The sequence below is a fragment of the Leuresthes tenuis genome, unplaced genomic scaffold (genome assembly GCF_036924035.1).
Source record: "Leuresthes tenuis unplaced genomic scaffold, fLeuTen1.0.hap1 SCAF_17, whole genome shotgun sequence".
In the NCBI taxonomy this organism is placed as follows: Eukaryota; Metazoa; Chordata; class Actinopteri; order Atheriniformes; family Atherinopsidae; genus Leuresthes; species Leuresthes tenuis.
Genome location: NW_027325371.1, coordinates 29,653,321 through 29,665,708, shown reverse-complemented (window position 1 = coordinate 29,665,708; position 12,388 = coordinate 29,653,321).

Genomic DNA, 12,388 nt, shown 5'->3' with positions numbered 1-12,388 from the left:
AAATAGGCAGGGAGCAATGCCGGCTGGGGTATATGTTCTTGTATGTTGTCTGACTGTTTGATTTGAATGTGTTGTGTAAGTGTCCTGTTGAATGTTACATGTTTGGGCTTTGACACGCTTCACTGTGGTTGTTAACTGTGTGGTGTGTCCTGAAATGTTATATGTTTGGGCTGTGTGACATGCTTAATGCTTGTCAGTAGCTACCCACTTATTCATATACTATCAAAGTATGTCCGGACTTCTTATGTTGTCAGTTCCCATCAAAAGCGGAAGCGGAGGTCTTCGGATGCAAGTGGGTGTGAATATCCCACCATACAAGTATGGTGGAGAGGAAGCTGTGAATGGCCGACCATAGTAAAAGGCGGGTGAGAGAAGGTGCGAATGCCTAACCATACATCATCAAAAGAGGGAGCGGAGGTGTTCCGCTGTAAGACGGTGGGAATGTCCGACCATAGATGGTAAAAAGCGGGTAAGAAAAGGTTAAATTACCCGACTGTACACAATCAAAAGAGGGAGCGGAGTTGTTCAGCTAAGAGAAGGTGTGAAAGTCCGACCTTGGTTTGTAAAAAGCGGGTAAGAAAAGGTTCGTATGCCCGAATATACACCATCAAAAGCGGAAGCGGAGGTGTTCGGCTGCAAGATATTGTGAACGTCCGACCAAAGTTTGTAAAAAGCAGTTAAGAAAAGGTTCGAATATCTAACCAAACATAATCAAAAGCGGGAGCAGAGCTGTTCGACTGGAAGTAGGTGTGAATGTCAGATCATAATTTTCAAAAAGCTGATGAGAAAGGGTGAGAATGCCCGACTATACATCATCAAATGCGGGAGCGGAGTTGTTCGGTTGTGAGTAGGTGTGAATCTCCGACCATAATTGCTGAAAAATGTGTTAGAATAGGTAAAAATGCCGGTCCATACATCATCAAAAGTGAGAGAGGTTGTGTTCGGCTGCAAGTAGGTGTGAATGTCCAGCCATAATTACTCACAAACGGGTAAGAAAAGGTAGTATTGCCAGACCATATATGATCAAAACAGGGAGCGGAGGTGGTTCAGCTGCAAGAAGGTTTGAATGTCCGACTAAAGTTCAAATATATTAAAGAAAGCGGGAGGAGAGGTCTTCGGATGAGAGTGGTTGAAAATTTCCAACCATAATGTATAAAATGCGGTGAAAAAAAGGTGTGATAGAACACTAAAAGGTGGAGCGGAAGTGTTCGGCTGCAAGAAGGTGTGAATATCCGACTATATTTGGTGAAAAGCAGGTGAAGCAAGGTCTGAATGCCCAACCTTACATCATCAAAAGCGAGATCAGAGGTGTTTGGCTGCAAGAAGGCCATAGTTTGCCAAAAGCGGGTAAGGTGCGAATGTCCGACTAAATATCAACAAAATTTGGGGCAGAGGTCTTCGGATGCAAGTGGGTGTGAATATCCAACCATACAAGTATGGTGGAGAGGAAGCTGTGAATAGCCGACCATAGTTTGGAAAAAGCGGGTAAGAAAAGGTTTGAATACCCGAACATACACCATCAAAAGAGGGAGCGGAGGTGTTCCGCTGTACGAAGGTGTGAATGTCCGACCATAGTTGGTAAAAAGCGGGTAAGAAAAGGTTAAAATACCCGACTGTACACAATCAATAGCGGGAGCGGAGTTGTTCGGCTACTAAAAGGTGTGAAAGTCCGACCCTGGTTTGTAAAAAGTGGGTAAGAAAAGGTTCGAATGCCCGAACATACACCAACAAAAGAGGGAGCGGAGGTGTTCGGCTGCAAGAAGGTGTGAACGTCCAACCAAAGTTTGTAAAAAAGCAGTTAAGAAAAGGTTCGAATATCTAACCAAACATAATCAAAAGCGGGAGCAGAGCTGTTCGACTGCAAGTAGGTGTGAATGTCAGAGAATAATTTGCAAAAAGCTGATGAGAAAGGGTGAGAAATCCCGACTATACACCATCAAATGCGGTAGCGGAGTTGTTCGGCTGTGAGTAGGTGTGATTCTCCAACCATAATTGCTGAAAAATGTGTTAGAAAAGGTAAGAATGCCGGTCCATACATCATCAAAAGCGGGAGAGGTGGTGTTCGGCTGCAAGTAGGTGTGAATGTCCATTAATAATTGCTTTAAAACATGAAAGAAAATTTTCGAATATCAAACCTTACATGATCATTAGCGGGAGAGGAGGTGTTCAGCTGCAAGAAGATGTGAATATCCACCCATAATTACTGAAAAATGGGTAGGAAAAGATGCGAATGTCCAACCATAAATCATCAAAAGCAGGAGTGGAGTTGTTCAGCTACAAGAAGGTATGAAAGTCCAACCATGGTTTGTAAAAAGCGGGTAAGAGAAGGTTCGAATACCCGAATATATACCATCAAAAGCGGAAGTGGGGGTGTTCGGCTGCAAGAAGGTGTGAACGTCCGACCAAATATTGTAAAAAGCAGTTAAGAAAAAGGTTTGAATATCCAACCGAACATAATCAAAAGCGGGAGCAGAGCTGTTCGACTGCAAGTAGGTGTGAATGTCAGATCATAATTGCTGAAAAATGTGATAGAAAAGACTAGAATGCCGGACAATACATCATCAAAAGCGGGAGAGGTGGTTTTTCGGCTGCAAGTAGGTGTGAATGTCCAGCCATAATTACTCACAAACGGGGGAAGAAAAGGTAGTATTTCCAGACCACACATGATCAAAACAGGGAATGGAGGTGGTTCAGCTGCAAGGTGTGAATGTCTGACTAAAGTTTGTAAAAACCGTGTAAGACAAGGGGCGAATGCCCGACAATGTATGATCAAAAGAGGGAGCGGAGGTTTTCGGCTGCAAGGTCTGAATGTCCAACCATAATTTGTAAAAATCGGGGAAGAAAAGGCTCGAAAGCCCGACTATACACCATCAAAAGCGGGAGCAGAGGTGTTCAGGTGCAAGCAGGTCTGAATGTCCGACCAATAATTACTGAAAAATGGGTAAGAAAAGGTGCGAATGCCAAACCATACATCATCAAAAGCAGGAGCGGATGTGTTCGGCTACAAGAAGGTTTGAATGTCCAACCATAGTAAGTAATAGGTGGGTAAGAAAAGGCTCGAATGCCCGACTATACACCATCAAATGCGGAAGCGGAGGTGTTCGGCTGCAAGATATTGTGAACGTCCGACCAAAGTTTGTAAAAAGCAGTTAAGAAAAGGTTCGAATATCTAACCAAACATAATCAAAAGCGGGAGCAGAGCTGTTCGACTGGAAGTAGGTGTGAATGTCAGATCATAATTTGCAAAAAGCTGATGAGAAAGGGTGAGAATGCCCGACTATACATCATCAAATGCGGGAGCGGAGTTGTTCGGCTGTGAGTAGGTGTGAATCTCCGACCATAATTGCTGAAAAATGTGTTAGAATAGGTAAAAATGCCGGTCCATACATCATCAAAAGCGAGAGAGGTTGTGTTCGGCTGCAAGTAGGTGTGAATGTCCATTAATAATTGCTTTAAAACATGAAAGGAAATTTTCGAATATCAAACCTTACATGATCATTAGCGGGAGAGGAGGTGTTCAGCTGCAAGAAGATGTGAATATCCACCCATAATTACTGAAAAATGGGTAGGAAAAGATGCGAATGTCCAACCATAAATCATCAAAAGCAGGAGTGGAGTTGTTCAGCTACAAGAAGGTATGAAAGTCCAACCATGGTTTGTAAAAAGCGGGTAAGAAAAGGTTCGAATACCCGAATATATACTATCAAAAGCGGAAGCGGAGGTGTTCGGCTGCAAGAAGGTGTTAACGTCCGACCAAAGTTTGTAAAAAGCAGTTAAGAAAAGGTTTGAATATCCAACCGAACATAATCAAAAGCGGGAGCAGAGCTGTTCGACTGCAAGTAGGTGTGAATATCAGATCATAATTGCTGAAAAATGTGATAGAAAAGACTAGAATGCCGGACAATACATCATCAAAAGCGGGAGAGGTGGTTTTTCGGCTGCAAGTAGGTGTGAATGTCCAGCCATAATCACTCACAAACGGGGGAAGAAAAGGTAGTATTTCCAGACCACACATGATCAAAACAGGGAATGGAGGTGGTTCAGCTGCAAGGTGTGAATGTCTGACTAAAGTTTGTAAAAACCGTGTAAGACAAGGGGCGAATGCCCGACAATGTATGATCAAAAGAGGGAGCGGAGGTTTTCGGCTGCAAGGTCTGAATGTCCAACCACAATTTGTAAAAATCGGGGAAGAAAAGGCTCGAAAGCCCGACTATACACCATCAAAAGCGGGAGCAGAGGTGTTCAGGTGCAAGAAGGTCTGAATATCCGACCAAAAATTAATGAAAAATGGGTAAGAAAAGGTGCAAATGCCAAATAATACATCATCAAAAGCAGGAGCGGATGTGTTCGGCTACAAGAAGGTGTGAACGTCCAACCAAAGTTTGTAAAAAGCAGTTAAGAAAAGGTTTGAATATCCAACCGAACATAATCAAAAGCGGGAGCAGAGCTGTTCGACTGCAAGTAGGTGTGAATGTCAGATCATAATTGCTGAAAAATGTGATAGAAAAGACTAGAATGCCGGACAATACATCATCAAAAGCGGGAGAGGTGGTTTTTCGGCTGCAAGTAGGTGTGAATGTCCAGCCATAATCACTCACAAACGGGGGAAGAAAAGGTAGTATTTCCAGACCACACATGATCAAAACAGGGAATGGAGGTGGTTCAGCTGCAAGGTGTGAATGTCTGACTAAAGTTTGTAAAAACCGTGTAAGACAAGGGGCGAATGCCCGACAATGTATGATCAAAAGAGGGAGCGGAGGTTTTCGGCTGCAAGGTCTGAATGTCCAACCACAATTTGTAAAAATCGGGGAAGAAAAGGCTCGAAAGCCCGACTATACACCATCAAAAGCGGGAGCAGAGGTGTTCAGGTGCAAGAAGGTCTGAATATCCGACCAAAAATTAATGAAAAATGGGTAAGAAAAGGTGCAAATGCCAAATAATACATCATCAAAAGCAGGAGCGGATGTGTTCGGCTACAAGAAGGTGTGAACGTCCAACCAAAGTTTGTAAAAAGCAGTTAAGAAAAGGTTTGAATATCCAACCGAACATAATCAAAAGCGGGAGCAGAGCTGTTCGACTGCAAGTAGGTGTGAATGTCAGATCATAATTGCTGAAAAATGTGATAGAAAAGACTAGAATGCCGGACAATACATCATCAAAAGCGGGAGAGGTGGTTTTTCGGCTGCAAGTAGGTGTGAATGTCCAGCCATAATCACTCACAAACGGGGGAAGAAAAGGTAGTATTTCCAGACCACACATGATCAAAACAGGGAATGGAGGTGGTTCAGCTGCAAGGTGTGAATGTCTGACTAAAGTTTGTAAAAACCGTGTAAGACAAGGGGCGAATGCCCGACAATGTATGATCAAAAGAGGGAGCGGAGGTTTTCGGCTGCAAGGTCTGAATGTCCAACCACAATTTGTAAAAATCGGGGAAGAAAAGGCTCGAAAGCCCGACTATACACCATCAAAAGCGGGAGCAGAGGTGTTCAGGTGCAAGAAGGTCTGAATATCCGACCAAAAATTAATGAAAAATGGGTAAGAAAAGGTGCAAATGCCAAATAATACATCATCAAAAGCAGGAGCGGATGTGTTCGGCTACAAGAAGGTTTGAATGTCCAACCATAGTAAGTAATAGGCGGGTAAGAAAAGGCTCGAATGCCCGACTATATACCATCAAAAGCGGAAGCGGAGGTGTTCGGCTGCAAGACGGTGTGAACGTCCGACCAAAGTTTGTAAAAAGCAGTTAAGAAAATGTTCGTATATCCAACCAAACATAATCAAAAGCGGGAGCAGAGCTGTTCGACTGCAAGTAGGTGTGAATATCAGATCATAATTTGCAAAAAGCTGTTGAGAAAGGGTGAGAATGCCCGACTATACACTATCAAATGTGGGAGCGGAGTTGTTCGGCTGTGAGTAGGTGTGATTCTACAACCATAATTGCTGAAAAATGTGTTAGAAAAGGTAAGAATGCCGGACCATATATCACCAAAAGCGGGAGAGGTTGTGTTCGGCTGCAAGTAGGTGTGAATGTCCAGCCATAATTACTCACAAACGGGTAAGAAAGGGTACTATTGCCAGACCATATATGATCAAAACAGGGAGCGGAGGTGGTTCAGCTGCAAGAAGGTTTGAATGTCCGACTAAAGTTTGTAAAAAGCGGGTAAGACAAGGTGTGAATTCCCGACAATGTATGATCAAAAGAGGAGTGGAGGTTTTCGGCTGCAAGAAGGTCTGAATGTCCACCCATAATTACTGAAAAATGGGTAAGAAAAGGTGCGAAAGCCCAACCGCACATGATCATAAGTGGATGAGAAGGTGTTCGACTGCAAGTAGGTGTGAATGTAAGATCATAATTTGTAAAAAGCGGGTAAGAAAAGGTAAGAATGCCCAACCATAAATTATCAAAAGCGGCAGCAGAGTTTCGACTGGTATTTATCAATGTCTAGATAGATTTCAACAAAAAACAACGTTGTACTTTGCAGTAAAAGAAAGTGCAAATCAAAAGTTTTAGGAATCCGAGAATAAGCTTATTTTCATGAGTTCTGCACGATTTCGGATTTTATGTATAAAATGAATTCCTTCACGCAAACTAAGTTAACACTGCTTTGTCATTCATATGTACCCATTTCTACATATATTTCAAGCATAAACTTCCTCATACTACCCAGAATGAGAAAGAGCAACACTTGTGATTAAGCCATACGCCCCTTTTGAGGAGTTCTGCATGGTTTGGGATTTTATCTATAAAATTAATTCCTTCACTCAAACTATGTTAAAACGGCTTTTACCTTCATATTTATCAATGTCTCGATAGATTTAAACAAAAAACAACGTTGTACTTTGCAATAAAAGAAAGAGCAAATCAAAAGTTTTAGGAATCCGAGAATAAGCTTATTTTCATGAGTTCTGCACGATTTCGGATTTTATGTATAAAATGAATTCATTCACTCAAACCAAGTTAAAACTGCTTTTTCCTTCATATTTATTAATGTCTAGATCGACTTCAACAAAGAACAACATTGTATTTTGCAGTAGAAGAAAGAGCAAATCTGAAGGATCAGGAATCCGAGAATAAGCTTCTTTTCATACGTTCTGCATGATTTGGGATTTTATGTATAAAATTAATTCCTTCACTCAAACTAAGTTAACACTGCTTTGTCCTTCATATGTACCCATTTCTACATATATTTCAAGCATAAACTTCCTCATACTACCCTGAATGAGAAAGAGCCACACTTGTGATTAAGCCATACGCCCCTTTTGAGGAGTTCTGCATGATTTGGGATTTTATCTATAAAATCAATTCCTTCACTCAAACTATGTTAAAACGGCTTTTACCTTCATATTTATCAATGTCTCGATAGATTTAAACAAAAAAACAACGTTGTACTTTGCAGTAAAAGAAAGAGCCAATCAAAAGTTTTAGGAATCCGAGAATAAGCTTATTTTCATGAGTTCTGCACGATTTCGGATTTTATGTATAAAATGAATTCATTCACTCAAACCAAGTTAAAACTGCTTTTTCATTCATATTTATCAATGTCTAGATCGACTTCAACAAAGAACAACATTGTATTTTGCAGTAGAAGAAAGAGCAAAACTGAAGGATCAGGAATCCGAGAATAAGCTTATTTTCTTATGGGCAAGTGGGAACTGCTTTGTCCTTCGTATTTATCAATGTGTAGATGGATTTCAACTTCTTCTACTGCAAAGTCCAAGGTTTTTCTTTGTTGAAGTCGATCTAGACATTGATGAATATGGAAGGACAAAGCAGTTTTAACTTGGTTTGAGCAAAGCAATTCATTTTATAGCAAAATCCGAAATCGTGCAGAACTCATGAAAGCAGGCTTATACTCGGATTCCTGAAACTTTAGATTTGCTCTTTCTTTTACTGCAAAGTACAACGTTTTTTTTTTTGTTTAAATCTTTCTAGACATGGTAAATATGAAGGACAAATCAGTTTTAACATAATTTGAGTGAAGTAATGCATTTTATAAGCAAAATCCCAAATCATGCAAAACTCACGAAAAGCTTTTTCTCGCTTTTCACTGCTTTTTACAAACTTTGGTCGGACGTTCACACCTTCTTGCATCCGAACACCTCCGCTTCCGCTTTTGATGATGTATATTCGGGCATTCGAACCTTTTATTACCCGCTTTTTACAAACCATTGTTGGACTTTCACACCTTCTTGCAGCCGAACACCACCTCTCCCGCTTTTGATGATGTATGGTCCAGTATTCTTACCTTTTCTAACACATTTTTCAGCAATTATGGTCGGACATTCACACCTACTCACAGCTGGACACCTCCGCTCCCGCTTTTGATCATACAATGTCGCGACATCGCTCCTTGTCTTACCAGCTTTTTACAAACTTTAGTCGAACATTCACACCTTCTTGCAGCTGAACACCTCCGCTCCCGCTTTTGATGATGTATAGTCGGGCTTTCGAGCCTTTTCTTACCCGGTTTTTACAAATTATGGTTGGACATTCAGACCTTGCAGCCGAACACCTCCGCTCTCTCTTTTGATCATACATTGTCGGGCATTCGCACCTTGTCTTACCCGCTTTTTACAAACTATAGTCAGACATTCACACCTTGCAGCTGAACCTCCGCTCCCTGTTTTGATCATGTATGGTCTGGCAATACTACCTTTTCTTCCCCCGTTTGTGATTAATTATGGCTGGACATTCAAACCTACTTGCAGTCGAACAGATCTGCTCCCGCTTTTGATTATGTTTGGTTGGATATTCGAACCTTTTCTTAACTGCTTTTTACAAACCATGGTCGTACTTTCACACCGTCTTGTAGCCGAACAACTCCGCTCTCGCTATTGATTTTGTACAGTCGGGTATTTTAACCTTTTCTTACCCGCTTTTTACCAACTATGGTCGGACATTCACACCTTCGTACAGCGGAACACCCACTTGCATCCGAAGACCTCCGCCCCAAATTTTGTTGATATTTAGTCGGACATTCGCACCTTACCCGCTTTTGGCAAACTATGGCCTTCTTGCAGCCAAACAACTCTGATCTTGCTTTTGATGATGTAAGGTTGGGCATTCAGACCTTGCTTCACCTGCTTTTCACCAAATATAGTCGGACATTCACACCTTCTTGCAGCCGAACAACTCCGCTCCCGCTATTGATTTTGTACAGTCGGGTATTTTAACCTTTTCTTACCCGCTTTTTACCAACTATGGTCGGACATTCACACCGTCTTACAGCGGAACACCTCCGCTCCCGCTTTTTATGGTGTATAGTCGGGCATTTGAACCTTTTCTTACCCGCTATTTACAAACTATGGTAGGACATTCAAACTTTCGTGTATCCGAAAACCTCCGCTCTCTCTTTTGATCATACATTGTCGGACATTCGCACCTTTTCTTACCAGCTTTTTACAAACCATGGTCGGACTGTCACACCTTCTTGTAGCCGAACACATCCGCTCCCGCTATTGATTGTGTACAGTCGGGTATATTAACCTTTTCTTACCCGCTTTTTACCAAGTATGGTTGGACATTCACACCTTCGTACAGCGGAACACCTCCGCTCCCTCTTTTGATGGTGTATGTTCGGGCATTCAAACCTTTTCTTACCCGCTTTTTCCAAACTATGGTCGGCTATTCACAGCTTCCTCTCCACCCACCATACTTGTATGGTGGGATATTCACACCCACTTGCATCCGAAGACCTCCGCCCCAAATTTTGTTGATATTTAGTCGGACATTCGCACCTTACCCGCTTTTGGCAAACTATGGCCTTCTTGCAGCCAAACAACTCTGATCTTGCTTTTGATGATGTAAGGTTGGGCATTCAGACCTTGCTTCACCTGCTTTTCACCAAATATAGTCGGACATTCACACCTTCTTGCAGCCGAACACTTCCGCTCCACCTTTTAGTGTTCTATCACACCTTTTTTTTCACCGCATTTTATACATTATGGTTGGAAATTTTCAACCACTCTCATCCGAAGACCTCTCCTCCCGCTTTTGTTAATATATTTGAACTTTAGTTTGACATTCAAACCTTCTTGCAGCTGAACCACCTCCGCTCCCTGTTTTGATCATATATGGTCTGGCTACTACCTTTTCTTACCCGTTTGTGAGTAATTATGGCTGGACATTCACACCTACTTGCAGTCGAACACAACCTCTCTCGCTTTTGATGATGTATGGACCGGCATTTTTACCTTTTCTAACACATTTTTCAGCAATTATGGTCGGAGATTCACACCTACTCACAGCCGAACAACTCCGCTCCCGCATTTGATGATGTATAGTCGGGCATTCTCACCCTTTCTCATCAGCTTTTTGCAAATTATGATCTGACATTCACACCTACTTGCAGTCGAACAGCTCTGCTCCCGCTTTTGATTATGATTGGTTGGATATTCGAACCTTTTCTTAACTTCTTTTTACATATTTTGGTTGGACGTTCACACCTTCTTGTAGCCGAACACTTCCACTCCTGCTTTTGATGATGTATGGTTGGGCATTCACACCTTTTTTTTGCCCATTTTTCAGGAATTATGGGTGGACATTCACACCTTGCAGCTGAACACCTCCTATCCCACTTATGATCATGTGCGGTTTGATTTTCGAAAAGTTTCTTTCATGTTTTCTAGCAATTATTGATGGACATGTAGACCTTCTTGCAGCTGAACACCTCCGCTCCCCGCTTTTGATCATACATTGTCAGGCATTCGCACCTTGTCTTACCCACTTTTTACAAACTTTAGTCGAACAGTCACACCTTTTTGCAGCCGAACACCACCTCTCCCGCTTTTGATGATGTATGGTCCAGCATTCTTACCTTTTCTAACACATTCTTCAGCAATTATGGTCGGACATTCACACCTACTCAGAGCCGAACACCTCCGCTCCCGCATTTGATGGTGTATAGTCGGGCATTCTCACCCTTTCTCATCAGCTTTTTACAAATTATGATCTGACATTCACACCTGCTTTTGATAATGTATTGTTAGGCATTCGCACCTTTTTTTTTACCCATTTTTCATGAATTATGGGTGGACATTCACACCTTCTTGCAGCCGAACACCTCCTCTACCGCTTATGATCATGTGCGGTTTGATATTCGAAAATTTACTTTCTTGTTTTAAAGCAATTATTGATGGACATTCAAACCTTCTTTTTGATGGTGTATAGTCGGGCTTTCGAGCCTTTTCTTCCCGGTTTTTACAAACCATGGTCGGACTTTCACACCTTCTTGTAGCCGTACAACTCCGCTCCCGCTATTGATTGTGTACAGTCGGGTATTTTAACCTTTTCTTACCCGCTTTTTACCAACTATGGTCGGACATTCACACCGTCTTACAGCGGAACACCTGTGCTCCCGCTTTTGATGGTGTATAGTCGGGCATTCGAACCTTTTCTTACCCGCTTTTTACAAACTATGGTGGGACATTCAAACCTTCTTGTATCCGAAAACCTCCGCTCTCTCTTTTGATCATACATTGTCGGACATTCGCACCTTTTCTTACCCGCTTTTTACAAACCATGGTCGGACTTTCACATCTTCTTGTATCCGAACACATCCGCTCCCGCTATTGATTGTGTACAGTCGGGTATTTTAACCTTTTCTTACCCGCTTTTTACAAACCATTGTTGGACTTTCACACCTTCTTGCAGCCGAACACGACCTCTCCCGCTTTTGATGATATATGGTCCAGTATTCTTACCTTTTCTAACACATTTTTCAGCAATTATGGTCGGACATTCACACCTACTCACAGCTGGACACCTCCGCTCCCGCTTTTGATCATACAATGTCGGGACATCGCTCCTTGTCTTACCAGCTTTTTACAAACTTTAGTCGAACATTCACACCTTCTTGCAGCTGAACACCTCCGCTCCCGCTTTAGATGATGTATAGTCGGGCTTTCGAGCCTTTTCTTACCCGGTTTTTACAAATTATGGTTGGACATTCAGACCTTGCAGCCGAACACCTCCGCTCTCTCTTTTGATCATACATTGTCGGGCATTCGCACCTTGTCTTACCCGCTTTTTACAAACTATAGTCAGACATTCACACCTTGCAGCTGAACCTCCGCTCCTTGTTTTGATCATGTATGGTCTGGCAATACTACCTTTTCTTCCCCCGTTTGTGAGTAATTATGGCTGGACATTCACACCTACTTGCAGTCGAACAGCTCTGCTCCCGCTTTTGATTATGTTTGGTTGGATATTCGAACCTTTTCTTAACTGCTTTTTACAAACCATGGTCGTACTTTCACACCGTCTTGTAGCCGAACAACTCCGCTCCCGCTATTGATTTTGTGCAGTCGGGTATTTTAACCTTTTCTTACCCGCTTTTTACCAACTATGGTCGGACATTCACACCGTCTTACAGCGGAACACCTCCGC